At 48.6% G+C, this 13,753-nt stretch overlaps 1 protein-coding gene across 5 annotated transcripts in view; it reads right to left on the bottom strand.

Annotated features, from left to right (window-relative positions):
* ATP23 (ATP23 metallopeptidase and ATP synthase assembly factor homolog) overlaps positions 1 to 13,407 on the bottom strand; it is a 120,411-nt gene extending 107,004 nt beyond the window's left edge. For 2 of the 5 annotated variants that reach the window (XM_047787077.1, XM_047787080.1), the window contains exon 1: positions 13,073 to 13,401. The gene's annotated coding sequence lies outside the window, so the exon portion shown is untranslated. Of the gene's footprint in view, positions 1 to 7,697; positions 7,717 to 13,061 lie in introns of those variants that run through there. The other 3 variants (XM_047787083.1, XM_047787078.1, XM_047787079.1) reach the window with 3 other exon arrangements.
* Positions 13,408 to 13,753: the final 346 nt, after the last annotated feature.

Raw genomic sequence — 13,753 nt, 5'->3', positions numbered from 1 at the left:
TCCTTAACCCAATGAGCAAGGCCAGGGAGCAAACCTGCATCCTCACAGATGCTAGTCGGGTTCGTTAACCACTGAGCCACAATGGGAACTCCATCAGTAACTTACTCTTTATGATTCTTCCTCCTTCCCTGCCTTTCTTTTCTTCCCCTATTCCTACTCTGCGGACTATCTCCTAGAAAAACTCCCTGAACCCACATCTAAGACTTAGCCTCTGTTTTCATCCTATACAGGAGCCCACAGGAACCTGACCTCTGCCAAAACTACAGGAAAAGCCTACAAGTACCAAACGTTAGAGAAAATGTGGAGAAAATGGAACTCTCCTGCAGGTTGGTGGGATGTAAACTGATGCAGCCACTCTGGAAAACCGTAAGGAGTTTCCCTAAAAAACTAAAAAGAGAACTATCATCGTCATGGCGCAGCAGAAACGAATCCAGCTAGGAACCATGAGGTTGCGGGTTCAATCCCTGGCCTCGCTCTCTGGGTTAAGGATCCGGCATTGCCGGGAGCTGTGGTATAGGTCAAAGACGCGGCTTGGATCCCTCGTTGCTGTGGCTGTGGTGTAGGCCAGTGGCTGTAGCTCCAATTTTGACACCTAACCTGGTAACCTCCATATGCCCCAGGGGCAACGTTAAAAAAAAAAGAACTATCATATGATCCAGCAACCTCACTCCAGGAAAAAAAAAATGAAAACACTAATTTGAAAAGAAACATACACCTCAGGGTTCACAGCAGCAACAATAACCAAGACATAAAGCAACCCAAGTGCCATCAACAGATTATGGGTTAAGAAGATGTGAAGTATCTTCCAGCAATGAACTATTACTCGGCCATAAAAAAGAACTAAATATTGCCATTTGCAGCAACATGGAGTGACCTAGAGAATATTATGCTAAATGAAATATCAGACAGATTAAGACAAATATTGTATGATATTGCTTATATGTGGAATATAAAAAATAATATAAATGAATGAATATAACTATACATGCAAGGTAGAAACAGACAGATATAGAAAACAAACTTATAGTTACCAACGGCGGAGGGGGGAGAGGGGATAAACTAGGGATATCAGATTAACAGATACAAACTCTTGTTTATAAAGTATATAAGCAACAAGGATATATTGTATAACATAAGGAATTACATCCATTATCTTGCACGAACCTGTAATAGAGTATAATCTGCAAAAATGCTGAATCACTTTGGTACAGACCTGATGCCAACGCAATATTGTAAGTCACCTACACGTCAGTAAAAAGACTGAGATAAGGATAAACTCACAGGAGCGTGTTGCCTTTATTTGTCACCATTGACCTCTCTCTTTGACATGTTTCATGGACACAATACTTCCCGGGTTTTCGGGTTTTCCTCCTATGTTCCTGGCTGCTACTTTCAGTTTCCTTTGTTAAGTTAATGGTATTGAAGCTGGCAATGGGCCCATAGGAGGGTGTGGTAGTATTTTATACTTAGTTGCATTCTACTTTCTAAAATACTTCTTAAGAATAACTTTTTTTTTTTTTTTTTTTGACTGCAGCATGCAGCTGCTTAATGTGGAATTTCAGTTCCCAGACCAGGCATCAAACCCGTGCCACAGCAGTGAAAGTGTGGAGTCCTAACAACAAGACTAACAGGGAACTCCCAAGAATAACTTATAAATGAAGATCTCTTCTTATCTCTTCCCTTCTCCATCTGTCCCAGTTGTTCTGGAATGTGTGCCAAAGCACACATAAGCATCACCTGGGGATCTTTTTAAAGCCTTGCTCACCTGGCCCTGCTGTTTTCCTGACCACACTGCCTTGTGCTGACATGGCTCCTTCCTGTTTATCCTCAAATACACTGGTAAGCTCGCTATGACCTTTGCACATGCACAGCCACAAATGACATGATCCCTGATCAAATGCCACCTCTTCAAAACAGTCACTCTAAAATAGGGTGCACACACACGCCCAAGCTCAATCCCATGGGCCTGTTTGATTGTTTGCAGAGCACTTATTACTATCTAAAATTACCTGTTTACTTGGATTTTGCCCACTTGCTCCATATCGTCTAGCCCTCCTAGAAGGTGAGCTCCTATTTACTGCCTTATCCCAACTCCTGGCAGATTCAAACTACTGGATAAATATTTGTTGATTGGCTGAATAAACATATGGCTGCAGAACTCAGGAGAGAGAGAGCTGGGGTGTAGACTGGGATGCTGGCATCACGATAGTAACAACAGAAACCACTTCAAGAATTGGTTTACCCAGTGAGAGTGGATGGAAGAGGTGAGGAAGACCAGAATAGAATCTAGGAGATGGGCATTGCCGTGAGCTGTAGTGTAGGCCGCAGACGCAGCTCGGATCCCGCATTGCTGTGGCTCTGGTGTAGGACAGCGGCTACAGCTCCGATTCGACCCCCAGCCTGGGAACCTCCATATACTGTGGGAGCGGTCCGAGAAAATGGCAAAAAGCCAAAAAAAAAAAAAAAAAAGAATCTAGGAGATGTCTACAGAGCGGCAAAAGAGAGAGGAGCCTAGAAACCAAGAAGCGGCCAAAGAGGCTACAAAAAAAGCACTGGAAGAAGACTCATCCTAGAAGCTAGGGCAGAAGAGAGTTCAGGAATAGGAAGTGGGGCAGAGACACAGAAAAAAAGCAAACCAATAGCAGGGTGCCCATTGGATTCTGGCCACCAGAAAGTTACCACTGAACATCCAGTTCCAGGAAAAGCTGGGACAGGCGGCAACCAATGAACATGGTTGGATAAATGCCCCAGCCTCCTGCCATGTGGAAGAACAATTCTGATGTCCCTCAGAGGGTCCCAAGCAAGACTGAGTTCCAGCACAACAAGCTCAAATGTACACCCTTTATTGTTGGCCCTCCTTTCCTGTCTGATCCTGTCCCCTCTCCCCTCTCTACCCTCCTCTGCTCACCGGGATCCCCTCCCTCATAAACCATAAGTATTCAAATCCTTTCTCAGGCTCTGCTTTCAGTGAAATCCAGACTGGCTACATTTCTCATTGCTCTATTTTTCAAGGAGAGGACAAAACTTTCCCTTGCATCTCCTTGTCCAGAACTGGTCCATGTGTCCATGTATAAATTAATCATAAGCTCAAAGGGGTGGGGGTTACAATTGGCTTAGACCAATCATGACCCATTCCCTGGGGCTGGGCATAGCATCCACTGAGAACACCAAGAAGTTCTCCTGTAGCACAGAGGGTTACAGACCTGGCGTTCTCACTGCCGCAGCTTGGTTTGCTACGGTGGCACAGGTTCCATCCCTGGCCCAGGAACATTCATGTGCTGCCAGTTCAGCCAAAAATAAAAAAAGAGAGAGAGAGAGAATATCAAGCTAGATCCTGGCTCCATCTCCAAACCATCACGATTCCCATGATGAGTGTGGGGGCCGCTCACAAGGATGGCACATCTGAACCTCTGCACATCCTCCCACCTGCACCAACCACAGCTATGGACTGCTGGGCATTCGGTTGCCACCTCCTCTCTGCAAAGCACATGCTCAGTGTTGGGGGCCGCAATACAAGCACCACAAAATAGAACTGCTGACCCGAAGAGCTGGATCATCTAGACACATCACGCACAGGACGGTAATGCAGACATATACAGAGAACGGCACAGTTGATTCTAAATCAGAGGGGAAAAAAAATAAATTAATTAAAAAAATAAATTAATTAAAAAAAATAAAAATAGAACTACCTATATGAAAAAAATTAAAAAATTAAAAAAAATAAATCAGAGGGAGGCATTGTCAGTCAGAATAGACTAGGGTACACTGAAGAAAGAAACACCCCCTCCGATGTATTTATCCCACATTGCACAGCCCTCACAGCGGACAGGAGGTTGTGCTCCACAGCATCGTCCTCACGCCAGAACCCAGCCTGACCGAGCAGCCACACCTGGATATCGCTGAGCCAGAGGGAAAGAGAGCTCAGGAAGGTCTTGAATTAGCAATTGAATTCTTGGCCTAGAGGAGAAATGTGTGACTTCCACATACAACCTATTGGCTAAAACTGGTCACATGGCCCCATCCAACCTCAGAGAGCCACAGAAGTGAGAGCTTACCATATGCCAGAAGGCAGAGAGGCAGAGATATTTGGCGAACGGTGTAGACTTCCAGAAAGTATGGAGGGAGAATGGCATCTGAACTGAGCTTTGAAAAATAATGTAGTCTTTAACAGGTGAAGTTAGGGGCGAAGGGGGAAGACCTGCCAGAGAGAACTATTACAGAGCAGAAGGCATGGAGATCTCAAAGTGCCTGGCTCGTGAGTGAATCCAGGCTTCATAAGGGGGTGAGGATCAGGTGGGATTGGGACTGGACAGGAAAGGTGAGTTTAGACTGTGAAGGGCATTGCGTGTCATAATAAGGGTTTTGTATTTTGATGGGTTGTTGGCAGTAGGGAGCTACAGAAAGTTTGTTTTGAGCCACAATGGGAACTCCCAGATTTTTTTAAGCACATAAGGAACATGCTCTGAATTGTGTTCTAGGAGGATACCTCTGTCAGCAGAATGGGAAAGAGATTGGAAGGAAGAGAGACCAAAAGCTGGGAGACTAGAGGAGCCTGTTGTAATAGTCCAGGCAAGGAGTTCCCATTGTGGCTCAGCAGTTAGCGAACCCGACTAGTACCCATGAGGATGAGGGTTCGATCCCTGGCCTCGCTCAGTGTGTTAAGGATCCAGCGTCTCCTTGAGCTGTGGTGTAGGTTGCAGACAAGGCTTGGATCCTGTGTTGCTGTGGTGTAGGCCAACAACTAGAGCTCCAATTGGACCCCTAACCTGGAACCTCCATATGCCGCAGGTGCAGCCCTAAAAAGACCAAAAAAAAAAAAAATAGTCCAGGTGAGGAATAAGGTAAAATTGAAGCAAGGAAGGGCCTGGGACAATGCACAAAAGAGACAGATGACAGAGGGGAGAGACACTTTCCATCTAGAAAGGATCACTGGCTTTCTTTCTTTTTATTTATTTATTTTTTTAGGGCCACACCTGCAGCATATGGAAGTTCCCAGGCTAGGTGTAGAATCGGAGCTGTAGCTGCCTCAGCAATGCAGGATCTGAGCTGTGTCTGAGACCTACACCACAGCTCATGGCAATACCAGACCCTTAACCCACAGAGTGGGGCCAGGGATCAAACCTACCTCCTCATGGATACTAGCCAGGTTCATTACAGGTAAGACACAGTGGGAACTCAATCACTGCCTTTTTTCATACAAGAGCAGAGGCAATAGTTTAACACCTCCCCATATACCATCACCCAGCTTTAATTGTTATCCACACATGGCCAGTTTTGCTTCATCTATGCCCTAGCCCCACTTTAGTCCATTTTACTATTTTAAAGAAAACCCAAGTTACCATATGATTTCATCTGTAATCTCTTCCGTATATGTACTCTTTTTCGGAGTAACTACAGCACTGTTAACACACCTAAAAAATTAGCAATAATTACTCAACATTATTGAATAGCCAATAGCAAAACTTCCCAGAGGGTCTCTCTGATTTTTTTCCCACTCCGTTTGTCTGAATGCAGATCCAAACAAGGTCCACACATTCCATTTGGTTCTCCCTCTTTCTCTCTCTTGACATTTACCAGTTGAGGATTCTGGGTCATTTGTCCTATAGAATTTCCCCAATTCTAGATTTTGCCAGTGCTATCCCCCTGCTGTCATTTAACACATTTGTCTTCCTCCTGCATTTCCTGTGAACTGACAGCCGGATCTAAAACTTCTTCCCTTTGAACAGAAGCAGAGTGAGGAGAAGGGAAGGGGGAAGAGGGCAATTATTTGCACAACACCTACTATATGCCAGACACTGGCTGGGTTCTCGATGAAGATGGTTTCATTTAATCCCCACTTCAACTCTTCAAGGTGAATACTCATTATCACCACTTTGACAGAGGAAGAAACAGACTCAGAGAGATGAATGAAGCAAACTGCCCAGCTCACAAAGCCCAAAAATGAAGGATCCAGGTTGGAAAGCCCCTCTCTTTCCACTGTCCCAGGGTGGGGAAGGGGTTTGGCCCATGACTGGCAGTCAGGAAGGAAGCCTAGATATTCTGAATCCTGAGACAACTTCCATATTAATAATAGCTATTGCAGAGTTCCCACTGTGGCTTAGGGGTAATGAACCTGACTAGTATCCATGAGGACACAGGTTTGATCCCTGGCCTCACTCAGTGAGTTAAAGGATCTGGCGTTGCCGTGAGCTGTGGTGTAGGCTCAGATCCCATGTTGCTGTGGTTGTGGCATAGACCAGCAGCTGTAGCTCCGATTCAACCCCTAGCCTGGGAACCTCCATATGCCACGGGTGGGGCCCTAAAAAAAAGACAAAAAAAATAGTTATTGGAGTTCCCATCATGGCTCAGCATTTAGCGAACCCGACTAGCATCCATGAGGATGCAGGTTCGATCCCTGGCCTCGATCAGTGGGTTAAGGGTCTGGCATTGCCATGAGCTGTGGTTTAGGTCTCAGATGTGGCTCAGATCTGGCATTGCTGTGGCTGTGGCATAGGTTGGCGACTATAGCTCCAATTGGATCCCTAGCCTGGGAACCTCCATATGCCATGGGTGTGGCCCTAAAAGACAAAAAAAAAAAAAAGATATTGTGACTTGAGAGGTGCCAGCTAGCCTACATGCATCACAAGGACCTAAATGATGGAGGCATCGTTAGCCCCATATTACAGGTGGGGAAACTGAGGCCCAGAAACAGTAGGTGGCTTGCCCTGGAGCACTGTAATCAGTGAGCAGGGCCAGGATTCACCCCCAGGTTGGTCCGACAGCAGAGCCCATGCTTTGTGACACTGCCCTCTGTGGCCTCTCCCAGTGAATGCTCCAGCCTTCCCGGTGGCCATGGAGGGACAGAGCTTTCATGTCAAGGCAAGGATGAGCAGCCAGCTTTGCTGGCTGGAGTCTGGAGAGTGAGCTCTTAGTGTTGGCCCAGAGTGGATCTACTTCTCTTTGCCACAGCGTCCCCCCCACCCCACCCCATCCCCCCAGCCAGGGATGGCAGAGGCTCTGCTCACTCAGCTCAGAGCTGGTGAGGCAGTAAGGAAAGGCTGGCCGAGCCCGGCCCCATCAATCTTGGTGGCATGGACTCCCTCCTAGAGCTTTCTCACGAGGCCCTGCTCCCTGCTGTGGCAGAACAAGGATCCTGGAGGAGCCCACTCAAAGGGGAGATGGAGGCCACACCGGGAAGCCCCGGGAGCCCTCTTCCTCCCCAGAGCTGGCCCGGACAATTGAAAGAAAAACCGGGACATTCTCCCCCACCAGGATATTTTGTATGCTTTGCACTTGCTGCAGCATTTCCTTCATCTAAAAGCTCTAAAATTTCAAATAAAAAGGTACAATGAAAGCAGCAGTGGGATAAATAGCCAGTGATCTGAGCTGAAACCCTGCAAGCTTTATTCACATCTTTAGAAAAACTCTGAAGGCTCCTAGTAGCAGCTGCAGTACAAAGCCTCACACTTTAATTCTAAGGCTGCCAGAAATAGGTCTGTCAGGCCTGAAATATCACTGCATTTCATTACTCTTAAATGTGCATTACCATCTCTGCCTCATTACCAGCTGGGGGAGACTCTCCAGACCAACTCTGGAGAGAACTGGGAATCTGGGGCTTGTGGGGAAGGGGAGGCTTGAGTCGGGTGAGAGCGTGGGGATGGGAGAGGAGACCCAGAGGCTTAAAGCCTCACCAGGACACAGATCAGGTGGAGACTCACAGAAGCGGAGGATCCTGTTGTTAATGTGTCCCCATCAGGCAGGCACTTAGGAGAGTCTGATGTCACCAACCTGGGCTATGAAGCTGCGGGGAGACAGGAAAGAGGCAGGCTGCTGGGGTGGCCATGAGGACCGCTGTTGAGCAAAAAATGGGGCCCGAGGAAACGGTGGGTAAAGGGACCTGGAGGCAGGTAGGAGCTAATCAAAGGCAGATTAGGCTGACAGGGCCTAGGGAATCTGAAATCACAGGCACAAAGCAGCCAGTGAAAAATCCTGGAGGGAGATGGCTGCTGGAGGTTTGGAAGTTTGGAGCCCGGAGAAATCTGCATGTTTATAATAACACTGACACTCAGGGCGGCTCTGAATAATTCAGTAGGCACTGTGATCTCGTTACAGTGCGTGTCCCTGGGGTACAAAGGGAGAGGGGCTGGCTCGGCCCAGGCCGGCTGCCGATGCCTGGCTCTCTGAAAGGGCATGACAGATGGGCCAGCGCTGGCCACCACCCAGTCACGCTTCGCACAGTGATTGGTTTTCAAAGGAGGACAGGGTTTGTGAATGGAGCCAGCTTGTTGCTTGCTGCTTTCAAATGGTCGCTGCTGGGTCGCGTGGCCAGCTCAGGCCCCCTTGTGAATGGGGCATCACCAGTGGGTGGTGAATGAGTCAGAGGTGACTCCCCGTCCCCTCCCCCTGTCCCGGCTGAGGCTGAGGCAAGAGGAAGGGGGAGAAGTGCCCCCAACCCTGCTCTCTGCTGACAGGTTTAACTCTCCATTGGTCCTCCTCTGTACTAGCCTTGTATCAGAATTGAATTCAGTTGCACATACCACACACACACACACACACACACACACACACAAGTTAACGCAAGGAGTTCCCACTGTGGCACAGCAGAAACAAATACTACTAGGAACCATGAGGTTGCGGGTTCAATCCCTGACCTCACTCAGCGGGTCAAGAATCCGGCATTGCCGTGAGCTGTGGTGTAGGTTGCAGATGTGGCTCAGATCTGGTGTGGCTGTGCCTGTGGCTGTGGTGTAGGCCAGCAGCTGTAGCTCTGATTAGATCCCATAGGCCATGGGCGCGGCCATGAAAAGACAAAAGACAAAAAAAAAGTTAACACAAGATGGAAATTAATTTTCCTCTCATCTAAAGTCAAAGATAATCAGAGACAGAGGCCCCTTGCATCTGAGGTTCTGTCATCCTGAGTCCTTACATGTCACTACTGGCCCAATATGGCTGCTCACACTCTAACATTACGTCCACATTCCAGCCACCAGGAAAAAAGAAAATGGGAAGAAGGGGCCTGGGACACATACCAGCTTTTTTTTTTTTTTTTTTTTAATTCCCAAAAGCTGCCACAAAAAAAATTTTACACTTAATAGACTGCAGCTTGGTTAGATGGTTAAACCTAGCTGCAAGAGAGGATGGGAAATGTATTGTTTTCTATGGCCACATGTTTCCTGGCAGACAATTCTCCATGATTCTACTCCATTTCTGCACATCTTACAAGTGAAGCACTAACTGTTCTTTGTTTCAGATGATTGTTTCCAGAATATGGTGAACATCCACAGAAGGTATATAGTGCCTTTCTCCAGAGCAGAGGGCAGGTATACTGCCCATTATAAAGATTAGGGTTCCCCAAGTTTGGATTCCTCTCCTAAAATGTAACCCACTGCATCCAGGTATCATCACTTGGCTGTCTTTGTGAAGCCCTATGGGAACCGAGGCTGATTCTCTTTTACTGATTTGCTATACTAAACTGTCTTTCACCTCTGACCTAGGAGTCTCAGCTCCCCAGAAGCTATCACAGGGGCTAATTTACTAGCTTGTAAATAAAATAAAATCTCAGACCTTCACAGTTCTCCACAGTGTTCAGCTAAGAATCAAAATTTCTACAGGGGTGGTTACTAGAAATCTGCCACAGGTCACTTCCAGATGCATAAACTGTCCACATAGGTGTTTTCACATACCTCTGCTCTTCCCACAACCAAACAGCCTTCAGGTGAAACTCCAGTCACTTCCAGAATTCCAGCAGGTCCCGAAATGTCCAAAGATGGGAGGGACTAAGACACCTACTCACCTCCTCACCTCTGAGCATTCTCTCAGGGCACCATGGACTTCTTTGTCCCCAAGTGGTCAATTCTCAGATTCAAGGAGGGAGCTGAATCCTGCTCCGGCTTCTGCATCTGGAATGACTTGGTGACCTTCCCTAGGTTCCCTGAACCAAACTGCCCTCCTTTTCCAGCCCTCACCCCATTTCCCCCAGTGCCTGCCCTCCCCACTCCTCCACCCTCCTCACCAATGTCTCCTAAGTCAGATTGCCCTTGACCTACCTGAGGGAGCTACAACCCTCAGTTGGCCTGTTCTGCAGCTGCCTCCCTCACTAAGCCAATTCTCCTGTAGGCAGTGAAGTTGGGGATCCATCCATGCAACACCCTAGCCCCTGCCGCCACTCAAGATGCTCATTTGTCTGAGAAGGGGGACAACCTCAGCTCATTCTGCAACAGCTTCAGTCTCCTGCAAGCCTCAGAAGTCACCATCACTCCTCTCACCACCCCACACCATTCAGTCAATAAGCCCTGACTCCTAAGTTTCTCTGGTATCTGTTCCCTCTGCCCCAAACCCGCTGCCCTGGTTCAGACCCCACTGCCTTTTGTCTGGTTTCTCACAGCAGCTGCCCACCACATGCCCCTCACCTCCAATCCAGACGCCACAGAGTGCTCAAGTGACCATTCTAAGAAGTAAAGTGGGAGTTCCCATCTTGGCACAGTGGAAACGAATCCAACTAGTGTCCATGAGGATGCGGGTTCGATCCCTGGCCTCACTCAGTAGGTTGGGGATCCAGTGTTGCCGTCAGCTGTGGTGTGGGTTGCAGATGCAGCTCAGATCCTGTGTTGCTATGGCTGTGATATAGGCTGACAGCTGTACCTCTGATTCAACCCCTAGCCTGAGAACTTCCATATGCCCTGGGTGGTGGCCCTAAAAATCAATAAATAAACAAACAAATAAATAAATAAATAGGTTTATTCATTAAAAAAAAAAGAAGAAGAAGTAAAGTGGCTCATAGTCCTCACCCCCTGCAGAACAAGGTCTGAACACCTTGCCATGGCACCTAAGACCTGTCTGTTTCACCTGTCCTGCTCATCTCTAACCACGCTCTCCTAAACCCCCTCATGGCATGGCACACAGGGCTACCCTGCAGTTCACCGAAAAATGCCCTACTCTCAAACACATGTGTGCTTTCACACCTAGTTTCAATTCTTCTGGGAATGCCCTCTTCTCTCCTCTCCCTGCCCACTTCCTGGGCACCTACTCCTTCCTATCTATTTTTCAAAACCCAACTTGAGCATGATCTCATCTGAGAAGCTGTCCCTAGACTTCCCCACAGCCCCAGCTACTAGGCTCTGCCCCCGTGCTGCCACACAACGATGTGTACAGGTTCTCCCCATTAGGGCACGTCCCCTTTGTGTGCAATTATTTGTTCACATTGTCCTTCCTCCAGACAGATCCTAGAGAATGGGGATGAGAACTGTTCATCCTTGTGACCCAGCCATGCTCAGTAAATCCCGGCCAACCCAACAAATGGATTGTGCCTCACTTCACTCATGGCTAATCCTCAGGCTCGCTCAACAATGGTGAGCTGTGACCAAGTAACAGCTGAAGAGAGAGGTCTCCCCCCTGAGGGTTTCAGGCTGGAAGATGATTCCAGAATGGAGAAAGAGGAACAGTGCCCCTCATGGAGTTCAAGGAAAGGCAGCCGGCTGATGAGGGGCATAGCAAAAATGCAGGTCCCAAGGGAAATGCAGACCTGGAGCAACAAGATCGTTACCTGGCAGGTATGAGCCCAGTGGAGGGAAGGGAGCAGGGAGGGGAGACCCAGGGGGGTCTGGATTTGAACCAGATGCTACCAGAGCAGAACCATCACGCAGACCCGGAAGCAATCTCTTAATAGCATTCTCAGGAAATCCAAGGCTCAAGGTGTTGTCTTGGCCCCCAGGAGAGGCATCTCAGTCCGGTACCAGAGTCCCTGTCTCCTGCTTCACTGCCAAGGAGAGACCCTGCACAACAAGATCTGGCCTCAATATGAGAAGACATCACGCCCTAAATGCAATGTGATATCCCTGACCAGATATTAAAACCGAAAAAGGACTGAGTGGGAAACAGGAAAATCCAAAACAAGTCAATAGTTTGGTTAATAGTATTGCACCAAGGTTAATTTCTTCATTTTTGACAAAAGTACCACAGTTAGGGAAGATATTAACTTTGGAGGAAGCTAGGTGAAGAGCGTTTAGGAACTCTCTACACTATTTTTGCAGCGTTTCTGTAAGTCTACTCCGAATATATTAACATGAAACAAACCAAAAAATCTTTCAAACAGAAGCTCAAGATTTAAGAGGCAGAAAAAGAGAGAAGATAAAAGATTAAAAGGAAAGTAAAGGGACAAAAAGAGGGACACCTGTTTAATTCTCAGAAATCTGAAGACTTTTGTTCATTTATTGGACTCATTTATCCACTCAACAAATATTTACTGAGCACCTACTACGGGTCAAGTATTGTTTTCGGAGCAGGAATACAGCAGTGAACAAAACAGAGTCAATCCCTGCCATCCTGGAGCTTACACTTTAGTGAGACTAGAGCTTCATCTGTTTGCCTAACCCCACTCCACCCTACAGGCTCCAGCCCTCAGCTCCTAGGACTGAAAAGCAGGGCCAGTTCCTCTCTGAGTCACATCAGGGTCCAGGAAGGGCTTTGCTTGACCTGTCAGTGCTGGGAGGCCTGAGGTGGCTCCAGATTCTGCACTGAGTTACACTAACTGCTTCTCTGCTTCCCACTAGCCTTGGAACTACATGCCTGGGCTTTCTCATTTGTGAAATGAGCAAAGTGGTCAGCAACCAGTTTTCTCCGGAGATATGCTCAAGTTCAGTGGGCATGAGAGTGTGTTCAAAGGATAAAAGTCCTTGTATTAATATGATTGTTGTAAATATTTAGATTCAGACTAAGAAGTGGGTTGGGACCTCTCTTCTCTAGTTACTACAAACCCCCACTCTTTCTCATCATCATCAAAGAACCTTTGGAACTGGGGTAAAAAATCGAGGCAAACATTGAGTGTTCACCCTCGGGGCACGGCTCCAAATTGGGTGGTCACCCTGGACCAGCTCAACCATCAAGGCCAGGGTCAGGCCCACGTAGCCACTTGTTCCGTAGGCAGTACCGGGCTCGGCGGGCCGAAAGCTTGCAGCGGTCCTGGCCTGTGCCACCCCCACCCCCACCCCGCCAGTCTTGGCTCCCAGGAGACTGACTGGCCTCCGGGGTGCTGCTTTCTGGACCAGGAGCCGCGCAGGAAGGGGAGGGGGGAGCCCAGCAAGTACCGGAGACTGACCGTTCCGCATCCCTTAGGAGGCCCACGCTGGCGACCCGGACCGCGCCCCGCGAGGGGCCCCGCGCAAGCGGCCCCGCCTGGCCCCGGCCCAGCCGCCTTCGGAGGGAAAGTTGTTGCTCAACCCTGAGGAATGCGGAGCCACAGCGGCGGCGGGCGGAAGCGGCGGGAGATCACAGCGACGGCCGGCCGGGGACCGCGCAGGGGCAGCGAGCTGCAAACTTGGCTCCGATGTAACCCGCGGGTGCGGGAAGCCAGGCGCCCGAGCCCAGCCAGCCCACCGCCTGGAGGTGACGACCACGGGGCCCAGTGGTGCAGTGCAGGGGCTAGAATGACCTAGGGCCCCCGCCCCCAGGGCGTTTGGGAAGGGCGGTGGCAGAGACGGGCCTGAGGACAGAGGCAAGAACCTCCCACTGAGAACTCCAGGAAGGCCGGGGGATTTTATGATCATGATTGGTCTCCCACGCCTGCAGCGCCTTGAGCATAATAGGCGCTCAATAAACAGTTTTGAAAGCATGATTTAATCCCTCCCGGCCTCAGTTTCCTCCTTGGGTGCAACAAACGGTTTGATCTCTGAGGCCTCTAGCAACTCAAATTCTGGGATGCTGAGATTAAATCCCATGTGTACTGCTGTGGTTTTGCTTTTAGTTTTTCAGGGACATTTTTAGTGCTACCCTTTATGAT

Source organism: Phacochoerus africanus, chromosome 7 (assembly GCF_016906955.1).
Source record: "Phacochoerus africanus isolate WHEZ1 chromosome 7, ROS_Pafr_v1, whole genome shotgun sequence".
NCBI classification, from domain to species: domain Eukaryota; kingdom Metazoa; phylum Chordata; class Mammalia; order Artiodactyla; family Suidae; genus Phacochoerus; species Phacochoerus africanus.
Note: the sequence above shows the minus strand (reverse complement) of the source record. Positions and strands in the feature narration are given on the sequence as shown.